A 13,191-nucleotide genomic window follows, 5' to 3' on the forward strand; every position below is an offset into this window, starting at 1 on the left:
CACCCAGTCCCCCCCCAGGTGTCTCTTGGCTCTCTGCCTTCTCCAAGAGAGGGAGGGAGGGAGGAAAGACTGTTTAGCTCCCACATGAGGCTTCTTCAAAGGATGTAACTCTGGGGGCAGGGGGGGGGGTTGGGCAGGATGGGAGAAGAACTTTCTCTGCAGAGGTGATGGGGGAGAGGGCAGGAGCTTTAGAGAGGCATGCTTTGTGCTACGTTTGGAAAAAAAATTCTTTCTACCATCACCTGCATGCTTGTCCACCTATTTGTTGCTCCAAGATATCAGACATTTTTTAAAAGATGTTTTCATCCCTGGGAGAGGGAGGAAGGAAGGAGGTTGGGATGAGGCAGGTGCCCTTTGCACATTTGAGCCTCCATAAATTTCTTTGGTTGGTGGGCTGCTGGTTGCTCTCCATTAGCTAGCGTTACATATCCCAATTTTTGGGATCACACTTTTGGGGATTCACCAACTATCACTTTAAAATGGAGGATGTAGCTGGCCATTTACTGCCCAGATGCTGTCAACATCATATGGAGGGGCTGGAATATAATGACAACGAGAGGGAAGTATTTCACTATTTTTAAAGGATGCAAAAATCCCATGGGTTAAGCATTTTGCATATTCAGTTTCCACTGAACTTGACATTTTTTACAGTTGGGACATTCTGTTTTCTTCTTAAGTTTTATTTATTTATTTGTTTTCTATACCGCCCTTCCATATGGCTCAGGGCAGTTTACATACAACATCATAGGGGGATACATGGAACGAGTCAACTTACAACATTGCTTTAGGATGCTTTGGGCTGATCCTGTGTTGAGCAGGGGATTGGACTAGATGGCCTGTATAGCCCCTTCCAACTCTATGATTCTATAATTCTATAGTCAATATACAACAGTAACAATCCAACAGTGGTTCTAAACAACAATTTAAGTGATCCTATCAATAACAACATAACAAGCTAAACCCCCTAGAGAGGTCAGGCTGCTTCAGGCCATGGAGGGGATGTCAGAGGTGGTGGGGGGGGGGACCCTGTGTTCGGTCTCAGGCAAATGCCTGATGGAGGAACTCCCTTTTGCAGGCCCTGCAGAACTGTGGGAGTTTGGGCAGGAGGTTTTTAGGAGGTTTGTTTTAGGAGGGTTATATTTAATGAAAAGTATTCTGTCATTTCCCATTTATTCTTGCTTTTTGCATGAGAAGGGACAGATTTGTCATCTTCCTTTTGTCTGCCCTCCACAGCATATATAACTTACTTGAATCATAAAACTGTATCATTATATATTGTTCAATAGAAAAGGTGAGCAGACCGCTGGCAGTCAAAGCCATGCCTGGAGAATAGGAACCCCGTATGGCTCTTGAAGTTATTATCCCAAGTTTTCGAATCCTCCTATCTTTTCATTTCAGCTTTGAAGGAGACTAGCTAGAAGCAAAGATCCCTGCCTAACCTTTCCATGACAAAGTGCAGGCCAGGTCAAAATGCCTTCAGAAAAGCACTTTCCTTGTAGTCAGTCAAGAATCCACACATTTAGATTAAAATTATCAGTTACTGGTTAATCTTTTTACACCTTCAACAGCACCTTTGAACTGTTGACTCCTGCAGACAACTTTTTAGATATATTTTAGGAGCTTCTCATAAGCCCTGAGAACAGCATGCGTGCATAGTCTGCAATTCCTTCAAGGACTGCTGGATAAAGGGAGATTCTGGGTCCATTAGGTTATTTAAGTCTCAGTGCGCTAAATTAATGCATTTGAGTCCAAGAAGCAACTATGTGGAAGGGGCATTTCTAAACATAATGATTATGTATGCTTAGAAGGAGTCTGTGGTGAGAACTAGTCCTCTAGATAGCCATTTATCTCCAGCAAAGCGGAAAGAGAAAGAAGGGTCAAGGATAGTGCACTCACTGTGGTGAAGGCAAAACTGCCACTTTAGTGCATCAGTCTGTAGTACTCACCCCATAGATGAATTGTACAGCAGGATGTTTGGAAGAATACACACAGCAATGGTTAGAAATAGAATGTTAGCTTAGGAGACTTCTGGCTTGGTCTTGTTGGGTTCTCTGATAACCTTAATGCATTTTGTGGTCATAACAAAACATTCCAGTAAGCTCTTTTCCATGGGCCTTTCCAAATATATCAGCATCAGGATGACTAAATAGGCTAGATATCGTATATGCCCGTCCTTAGACCTTGTGTATGTATCAAAACTGTCCGCCCTTTGAACACTAGCAAAAAGGACTTTAGGAAATAGCTTTCCTTTCTACATATAGTGCATATTTTAAAAAAGGATTTTAGGATTATTATAGAAGAGCATATATCCTCCCAAATAATTTATTAATCAGCTTTTTCCTACAAGAAAAGACGACAGTGACTTGTGACTCAATCGCCTCCCTCATGCTGTCTGTACTATGTGTGTGTGCATGGGGGGAGGTCTTAGTTGTGGGCATTTTCTCCACCTTCCCTGGACCTGGGAAATGCCCCCACCTGTTCTACTCCTGGCCAGCAGCAGTGGCAACCTCCTCCCTGGCTCCAAAAGAAAGCAAGAGAGAAGGAGAGAGAAGCAAAATAAACAAGAAGGAAGAGAGGGAGGAAGATGGAAGTGGGGGCAGGCACACTGTGTATGTGCACACAACCATATATATGAGACAGAGAGAAAGAGGGGGGAGGGATCAAAGAGGAGCTGGGGGGCACACGGCTACCCCACACCTCCAGAAAAGGCAAAACAACAATGTTTTGTTAATAACAGCCTTGCTTTCTTTTTCCTCTAGAGTTTTGGTGCTGGGCCGCTGCAGAGTCCCTGGGGCCCCATGCCTCTCCCCCTGCAAGCACTCCAATTCTGGGCCGCATTCTACAGCATGTGCAACTGGCCTGCAGAGTGCTGGACTCTGGGCAAGAGAAGGACTGGGCAGTCTTCTCTGCCAGTGCTCCTTCCTGAGCTGGAGATAGCAGAGGGATGGGCGGGGAGGGAAGACATTTGGGATGCTTTGCTGCAGTGGAAGTAAATAACCAAAAGTTGAGCATTTTGTGCACTCACACATCAATGAGTGTCCCCTGAATAAGTCTCCGATAGCCTTCCCAGTATTCCTGGAACTTTGCTCTGGAAGACATGCACATTATCTTTCAGGGGCAACCAGATCCATGTCTTCTTGGATACCAGTGGCCTTGTACACTCAGGGTCTTCCAGGTGGTGCTTAGGGTCTGCCTTCCTTTGTGGAATTTGTATTCAAATCAGTTAATTTGTGGAAGGAGAATCTCCCCTCTCTGAACAGGCTGGGCTAAGGAAGCTGGTCCTGGGTGCTTGCCATGCCTGATTCCCTCCCTGCTGCTGCCACTCCCCTTTCCATTCCTTCTGGCAAACCAGCCAGTGGGAGGCCCACTGTGGCCCATTGGCTGAGTGCCATTATGGCAATGCACACTGGGGTCACATCTTACAATTGTGCTGCTGAGCTGGAGCCATGAGGTTTCTTGGGGGGGTGCAAGAGGAGAATGGTGGTAACTTTGGTGGGGGAAGGGAGCCGGAGAGCCAAGAAGACACATGGCAACCCTTGTGGGCTCAAATGAGTTGGGAGGTTTGGGGGTGATGGCATGATAGTCCCACCCGTACTTCCGTAGGTTGTCTGTGTATGCCACTAAGGATGCTTTCACATCAAAAAGGAAAACACACCAGGAACTATGGAGGAAGTTAAAGGAGAGGAGAATGAAGAAACAATACAAGTGCATGGTACCAAACCCTGATTTAAAAAAAATGGGGATGGGGGAATGGATTGGGAAATTAAATGGAGAAAACTATATAAAACCTTGCTGCTCATTTTGTCCCCATGTTATAACATCACTCTATTATAATGGGGGGGGGGAAGGGAAATATGTAATACAATCAAAATAACTTGATTCCTCAGGGAACAAAGAGGGGGGCCAGTAAGAGGAGTGAACATGTGACACTGATGACCCAAAGTGGTGGGGCAATGAAAAGTCAAATACAGATCCTGGAATTCCTCACTGGAAAACTTAGAATTAAGATCCTAAGATAGAAAAAATTCACTGTAAGGGAGGTTCTAAAAACCACAGAGTAAGTGGACACAAAATTTGTATCTTCCTGAGGAGGCACAATTTTGTACAGAAAGAATTGCATTTTCTATTCTTTAAGAACACCAAAGCAGGGGGTTGTTCTTGTACAGAAATGGTATAAAATAGGCCTCAGTATTTCACTGGAAAGAGAGAACACATTGAATTAAGGTAAAGGTAAAGGTATCCCCTGTGCAAGCACCGAGTCATGTCTGACCCTTGGGGTGACGCCCTCTAGCATTTTCATGGCAGACTTAATACATTGAATTATTCAGGCTTTTAAGTCAACAACCTTTTATATCATTATTAATCCTGCTATAGATTCTCAATTACAAGTACTGTATTTGTCAATAGTTAACTAAGTTAGCTGTCCAAACCCCATTATGGTAAAATGTTAAACGGCACATTTACTATTATTGTTGTCATTTCCCCCCAACTAAATCAAGATGCTCTGAATTAGAACAAGTGTGTCAATCCTGAACTAGTGCTTCAGCATTTTAAAATTGTAAGAAAAATATGAGCAACAGCATGAAACATTCTATGTGCCATGCTAAACAAGGACAACAGAGCTGATGGAAGAACTTATGGAACAGTTTGTTATGTTGAAGGACCGCTGCATCAGAAACAGTGTTGTTGCAATATAGTCGCCCACTAAGGAAATCTCTGCAAAATCAATAGCACAATGTTACTATACTAATTTCCATTTCATTTTAGAGAGTCCCGGGGCTCTGTGCGAGGATATTGGCATTCCTTCATTAGGAACCAATAACAGCCTCTTCCATGGCAATCTGGCTTCCACAGCAATCTTCCCCTTTGCATCTTGCTTGGTAACACACATGACATCTCAGTTTCTGGTTTGTATGACCCATACAGGGATGGTAACTCAGATGAAATATATTTAGTCATGCCTTCTACCAAGATTGTCACCTGACAGTTGTCTAGTCCCACTCCTAAATTCATACCATGCACTGATGGTGCCTGCATGCTAAGTATCATTAAACAGAACAGCTAGGAGAAAATGCCGTTCTACAAAAGCTAGAAAGCAAGACTACATGAAGAGTACAATCAAGAACATCTGTAAGATAGTTTCTATTAATAATGTAACTAACTTGGTAAGCCACAAGACTGGATTCACGATGAAACATATTCTGTTCGGTAACAAACACAGAAGTAAAATAGTAGGTACAGCAAAACAGCAGACTCAGCATCACCAGCTCCCAAGTGAAACATACCTGCCAAATCACTGAGGCATATTAGACTAGGGATTCCCTGGTCTTTTTGAGTGCGGGCACTTTTAGAATTCTGATGCAGTATTATGGGCACTGTCGTACAGTGTAGATTCAGTCATACAAGACCAAAGCAATATCTTAAAAAAAAAATCTGCACAGCCAATCAAACCTCCAGTGGTCAACCAAAAGCCTTGCTGCATGATAGTCCCACTTGGCCCTGTCCACTTTCTAAAAACATTAGGTAGAAAAAAACATTTCCAGGAAAGGTGTCAACAGTCATCACAACAGACATCCCTGCATTAGACACTTCCAAATGCATAACATCATTGGCCATGGGGAGCAGAGTCCTGTCTAACTTCCATATCTGCAATTAGAAAGGGAAAGCAGGGACAGAAGGGCAATGTTGATGTTGGCAAGTTCCACAGTCACCAGAAGGCTCCGTGCCATTTGGGAAACTGTATGGATTCTCAGGTTGCTTCTCTGTCAATAACTCCCCTCTCTGGAAGCTTCTGCAAGTCATTTTGCCACGGACACATTTTCGCTGTGTTGCAGAATTGTGCTAATTCATAATCAAGTCCCATACCCACTGTGTTCTGAGAATATCACTCTACTGTTTGCACAGGTAATTATTTATAGAAAGTTTCCATTTGCATTAAACCATAAACATCAACAACTCAAAAAGCCCTATTTGGCCCTGCTTTCTAAAAAAAACACTGAAAGATTCCAGTGGACACCACCATGCCCATGGGAGATCTCTGCTTTAAACTTTGGAGATCTCTGCTTTAAACACTCAAACTGAATCTAGGTCCTATCACATAAGTACAGGTGATAGGAGTAGCTCTTCTTGTGACTGGACTGTTCCATATAATTCTGCCTCTATGCTACTGGAGAGACATGATATCAAGTCAAAAGGAGTGAGAGTTTTACTACCCCATTGATGTTTTCACCTGACATACATTGCCAGTTGCATTTCTAAGCCCTCCCTCCCAAATCCTGTCAGTAGCCCCCCATTTTGGAGCAAAGTTCTTCTTAACTATTCAGCACGTCCTGCATTTCATAATACATTGATTGTAGAGCCAGACTGATAGATTGATGCAATGGGTATGGATGAAGTAAAGGAATAAATATCACAGTGGGAGGAGGATTGTGGGGGTGAAAGAAAAAAGGACTGTCAAACTTCCATATCTGCAATTAGAAAGGGAAAACAGGGACAGAAAGGAAATAGCAAGTCCCTGGAGCTTTCAAGAAAAAGGGCATTGCAAGCGTCCTGACATTTATAACAAATAGCAATATTCATTAATCTAATAATGCAAGTAAAGTGGTTGGTATGAGGTTAACACATGCATTCCCAGCATAAGAAAATATTAAATAATCAAGGTTAAAAATACCATGGATTCAACTAATGTAGACAATCTTGGTGGCCATAAATGTTTTCTGGGTAGTGCTTGGATGGAAGACTTCAGAAATTTCTTATGTTATCTTGAGTACTGTGATAGAAATAAGCAGAACATGAATGTAATAATTAAACATTATTTTATATATATTGGATGTGTTGTACCCTGGGACACCATCACAGTGACTCCCATTGCAACTTGCAATAGATTGGTCAACCTTGGAATCAAGGTTATGGAGGGCTGTTCAAGAATATCTTTTAGCATGGAGCAGAAAGCAGGGGTTTCCAAACTACTGAGCAGTAGTTCCCCCATTCAGCTGTTTGGTTTAAATGGCTTGAAGGAGAAGGGGAAAGACTATTCGGGGGAAAGAGTTTTCAGAAACAAGGTGTGGATGACTATCTCCAGATGGTGGAGGTTCTTAAGATCCTTGAAGGAGTTAACCAATATGCTTTTGTATGACATGACATGCCTAGGTCTTATCATTATCTTGATGTGAATTCTTTAGAAGATGGTTGCCTTTCTGGAACCAGGCTTAGGAAATCCATTTGTCCAGCTGTGTGTGTGCTAGTGTAGAAGATGCAAGGAGGTGATGAGTCCCACCTAGAACCTCTTACCAAGCAGAAGTTCTATATATTGCTGACTATGTGTGACCCAATGAGCCTCTTGTGGCGCAGAGTGGTAAGGCAGCCGTCTGAAAGCTTTGCCCATGAGGCTGGGAGTTCAATCCCAGCAGCCGGCTCAAGGTTGACTCATCCTTCCATCCTTCCGAGGTCGGTAAAATGAGTACCCAGCTTGCTGGGGGGTAAACGGTAATGACTGGGGAAGGCACTGGCAAACCACCCAGTATTGAGTCTGCCATGAAAATGCTAGAGGGCATCACCCCAAGGGTCAGACATGACTCGGTGCTTGCATAGAGGATACCTTTACCTTTACCTTTTATGTGTGACCCATGCATCAAGGGTTGCCTCTCTATGCAAGCTGACTGAATCATTCTCTGGAGAAATGACCTATCTTATGTGGGACCCAGTATTTGTAGGCAAAGAGGGGCACATTGTCTTCAAGTGAGAAGGGAGAAAACAGCTGCACACATCTTCATCGCTTCCCTTTCTGGGCAACATCCCCCACAACCAATCCCAGCATGGTCATAGTGATACGGGCCATCAGGGTGGCAGTAGGCACCAGTGGGATTGTTAGACACATGAGACAGGCTTTGGCAGATGCAGTGGTGAGGGGGTATTGTATCTGGGCCCTAAGAGTTGTCTTATGGTAATCCATTGAGCGACTGGGTCATAGAAGAGTCAGGTTGGCTGGACCTCTCACTTGTGTCTAAGAATAGATTCAAATGGGTAGCTGTGTTGGTCTGAAGTAGCACAATAAAATCAGAGTCCAGTAGCACCTTTAAGACCAACAAAGATTTATTCAGGGCGAGAGCTTTCAACTCTGATGAAGAGTGCTTGCACGTGAAAGCTCACGCCCTGAATACATTTTTGTTGGTCTTAAAGGTGCTACTGGACTCTGATTTTATTGTGTCTAAGAGACTTCTCTTATGTCCTCTGACAAGCATGCAGACAGAGTAAGTGTGTTTTCCTTCCAATTACATTAGGTCATATTGTCAACTTGCACCACTCACATCTGATCCCTGCAGGGTTGAACAATTAATGATTGTCAACTTGCCACTCTTTATTCCCCTATCTCTAAACTTCAAAAGTGAGTGAGATAAGCTTAGGGTTGTTTTGGAATAAGGGAAGTATGCTCTCCCCAAAATTTAAAACTCAGTCAAAGGAAACTACACGGTTAATACATTTTCTTAGCACTATATAAAATACGTATTCCAACCTGTGTTCTTAAAGGAAACCAAAAAACCATTTAAAAAACCCTCAACTGAACCCGGTATATTGTGTGGTATGGGAGAATATTGGTGGGGATCAACATCTTTTGGGACAATTATGTGCTAAAAAGAAATAAATATGGTGCCCAAAATATTGTTCTTTCCATTCTCATAAAGAAACCGCCTAACCCACAAATATCACTGAAACAACTAAAAAAAAAGAAAGGGGGGAGGAGAGACCAATTAAAAACATTTGAAATGAAGCTCATACATGATTACTGAATTATTCCTGTCCATAGCAAAGATCCATAATGTATTCTTTCTTAATGCTCTGCAAGCAACTGTATTCAACTTGTACTTTTAAAGGCCATATACTCTTAAACCGAGAATGTATTTTAAAGGCAAATATTTAAACTAATACTTAAAATGGGAAAGTTACAAAATTTATCTCCAGAACATTGTACTTTGGAGGGATAGCTCTAAAAGATGCTTTTGTTTTCAGTTTGCTTGACATGCCATTCATTAACAAGACTTTCATTTCAAGGTTGGGCTAACTCTGATTCAAGCTGTAACAGAAGGGGGATTTTTTTTTTTGATGCAGAGATGTTGTTTTGTAATAAAAGTAACCATTAAGTGTTTATTTTGTCTGAGACAATGAAAAGACATTTCATAGAAGTTCTTGGATGTTTTCAAATTTTAAAAAAATTGATGGAAGGATATTCAGTTCTGTATGGATGGAAAGAGGAGTAATTTAGGCTAATATTTCCATCAGTGTATCCATGCTGGAATGATGAGGGTGGGAGTTTCTCGAAATGACTGTGAAAGTGTTTGTTCAAGAAACTGTCTAATCTCTGAGTAGGTTTTGCATGCCCTCCAGTAAAATATGATTCATGTTGTGATGACCTCTAACTGGTATCTGATTAATTGGGATTACCCATATGAACAGTCCAGGAAGCACTGTCCTTACTCTGAATTAGCTTTATTTAGCCTCAGAGTCATCAAGATGTAAACCAATATGATACAATCATTATATTTACCATATGACTGTCGAGGGGCTGCGAAAAAAAGTCCTAAGCATAAAAAGATGGTGCAGAAACACCAGTAGAGAATAACACTGGTAGTAAGTTGCTTGGGAAAAGGGTAAACATTTGCACAGTTCAGGATATATGAATGCCCTCTACTAAAAAGTAAAGGTAAAAAAGAGGAAGAAAATGTAGATGTGACAGGCACTGTTGATTACTTACGAGGTCTGGTGGGAAAGCGCATGACACAGGAACCTGGCTAAAATTAAGTCAATTTGCGCTGCACATGAGGTCTTCTGGAATCCCTTGTTAGCCACTGAAAGTTCCAGGATGGAAGAAAGTGGGATATAAATGTAATAAATATACTCAAAGATTGAACTTGAAAACATGTCAGTGCAACAGAATACTTGGGGACACCTGAGAATCCAAAAGAGATGCTGAGGCTATCCGATCGGCCACTTAATGACACTCACACAAAAACTGCCTGCCTGCATATCAGTAAGATCCCTGTTATTAGTAATTAACAGAGCATTAATGCTTCTCAGATTTATGTACATCACAACAGGATAAAATTGAGCCAGCACAATAAACAGTTCCATAGACCTGGCTAGAAAAAAATCTTTGCATGACATAAGTGAGCTGCTGTGCTGGGGAAAGGTTACATCCCCCTATTTCCCATCTGCTGGCCTTATTACTCAATTACCAGAAGTGATTTTGTAAAATGTTAAAAGCACACACACAGGGAGCTTATATTGCCCTGGCAATTAATTTAAGGCACGTTGTAATGACTGCCTGGAATTATTGCTTTGCTTCCAGATCCCCAAAGGGCTCCAACATTTTTTTTTTGTGATGGTTTTACACAGTCTTGTAATACTTCTCTTCTCAGGGCTTAATATGCATAAAGGTAAAGGTATCCCCTGTGCAAGCACCGAGTCATGTCTGACCCGTGGGGTGACGCCCTCTAGTGTTTTCTTGGCAGACTCAGTACAGGGTAGTTTGCCATTTCCTTCCCCAGTCATTACCGTTATGCATACACAATCATAATTTAGGCAGAAAAGAACCAAATAGCTCACTGCCTGGAGGGAGCAGGGAACAAGTTCAAGGTGCAAAGAGCTTGAATGTCAAAGAGATTTTCCTGTGAAAAGCACCACAGGTGGAAGGGGGAAAGGTACAAGTTACACACTTAATCTCATGGATGAGGGATAGGGTTGCCAACCTTCAGGTTGGTCCTGGAATTCTCCCCAAATTACAACTTATTGGTAGACTACAGAGGTCCCCCGGTGGAAATGGCAGTTTCAGAGGGCAGACTCCCATCTCTGCCAAGCTTCCTCCCTTCCCTAAACTCTGCCTCAAAATCTCCAGGGATTTCTCAAGCAAGAGCTGACAGCCCTAGGAAAAAAGTCATTTTACAAATCTGTTTTTCATTGGGCTTCTTTTATGTTATACTAGTTTTATCTAGTTTTATACTAGTTTTAAATGGTAATGACTGGGGAAGGCACTGGCAAACCACCCTGTAGTGAGTCTGCCATGAAAACACTAGAGGGCGTCACCCCAAGGGTCAGATATGACTCGGTGCTTGCACAGGGGATACCTTTACCTTTACCTTTAGTTTTATCTTTAGCTAGATTGGAGTTATTTTTCTTTTAAGAAAATGAGTCGACATTAAGGTGAAATAAGGTAAAATACACATCCATTGCTTTCACTGATTTGTAAGCCACCTTAATCCATGATGAAATGTGGGATGTAACTACTTTTTATTAAATACAGTGCATTTATAGCAATGAATGCAGTCAGCAGGAGAATTATACCCTTCTAAGTTAATTGAAGCCAGGGTGCCTATAAGGGTGTAACTTTAGGAGTGCACTGACTATGTTTTAAGGTCATAGTGAAGGCAGAGTCAGCATATTACCTTGGAGGCCTGCAGTGCAATGTTAAGTAGGTTTGCTAAAAGCAATCCCAACTGAGTCCAATAGAAAGACAGTGGTCTTGGTATTGTTTCTGAGGAATATAGTTAGCTATACAGTCCAATACCATAGCAGCCTGAGTCAATTTGACATGAGATGGTGCCTGACAGCATGTGTAGTATACGGACCATTTATATAGTGCTCCCTACAAGATGTCACTCTGTGCTGTGCCCAGAATATATATCAGCTTAAATGTATTCTGCACAGGGATGCTTACTTAGCTTGCCCTACTTCGCTTGCAGTCTGTTTGCCTGTTGTGATCTAAACAGTCAGCAAACTATTTGCTTGTCTCCAAACACTTTTGCAGCTGCTTGATCATGTAAAAAAGGATGATATTGTGGGCAACAACCCACCTTCCACATCCCAGTTAACAGCTTGCAATAGCAAGATGTCTTCCTGTGCTCTTTATGCCATCCTGACTCCCTATTTATAAAGGGCAAAGAAGGCAAACATTCCAGGTCCATATCAATTCCATATACATTCTTGCACTGGCTGATGGGAATTGTAGGCTATCTTCCAACCTATGTATTCTCATGGTTAATACTTGGTGTTAAAACTTGACTGAAAAAGGAGATGTCCGAGGGCTGCATGGCTTGTTTTAATTGTATTTTTGTAGTATTTTGTTTGTTACACAGCTATGCATAGAACAGGCATTATGTGGATACTAGGGGCAAAGCTGGTTGCTTTCAGGAATACAACAGGTGCTAGACTGGGGGGAGGGGTGGAAGATCTCTGCGGACTGCCTCCTTCTCCCTCCAGGACCTGGAAAGGTGGCAGGCTGCTGTTAGGGTGGTATATCCCCAGTTAAGGCCGCAGCTAGGTGGCTCTGTCATCTAGGGGTGAGGTGCCCTCCTGGGAAGCCCCAAGGCCCAGACGCTGGAGGCCCCCAGGCAGGGAGCTCACCAGCAGGGGCAGCTCTCACATGGCAAGGATCTGCAGCCACTGAGCCTTGGAGGGAAGTGGAAGGATGAGAGGGTGGTCAGGTGTGGGGGACAGAAGGCGATTGGCTGGCCACTGGACAGACTGGCAAGCCAGTTGGAGGAGGAGGCACCCAGGGGCAGAACAGCTGCCTGGAGTGGGTGTTAAAGTGCTGAGTTGAACTTAATCTATGAGACTACACTTCTCTTACCAGAAATATTTAGTGGAACAGACAGGAGTTAATCCACAGGCAGTGGGTGATATTAATCCAAAACCATTTTTAGGTCCACACCTTAAATTCCTAAAACAATTTTCCTGATATATGTGAATTGCTGATGTTTTCCAATGCCTTTTCCAATGCCTTCTGATGTCTTTCCAATGCCTTCTCCTAGACCCTGCAAAAATGGCTTCAATCTCATTTGGGACATCACACACCCTTTCAGTATGCTTTTCACAATCTCTGTTGTAAACTCAAAATGGGAAGTCATTTTATGTAACAAATTATCAGGAACAAAAACCTGGAGAATGACTGAAACTTAATATTTCCAAAGCAACTATAAACCTACTTGACTTTTAAAATGAAGGCACAATCCAGCAAAAGCTAACCACATCAATGCCTCTTGGTTTTTATAGAGAAGAAGATCTGGGAGGGGGGGTGTCCTAAAGTGGCTTACAATTGCTTACCCTTCCTATTCCCACAAAAGACACCCTGTGAGGCTGACACTGAGAGAGTTCCAAGAGCTGTGATTGCCCAAGGTCACCCAGTTGGTTGCATATGGAGGA

Source organism: Paroedura picta, chromosome 9, assembly GCF_049243985.1.
Source record: "Paroedura picta isolate Pp20150507F chromosome 9, Ppicta_v3.0, whole genome shotgun sequence".
Classification (NCBI taxonomy): Eukaryota; Metazoa; Chordata; class Lepidosauria; order Squamata; family Gekkonidae; genus Paroedura; species Paroedura picta.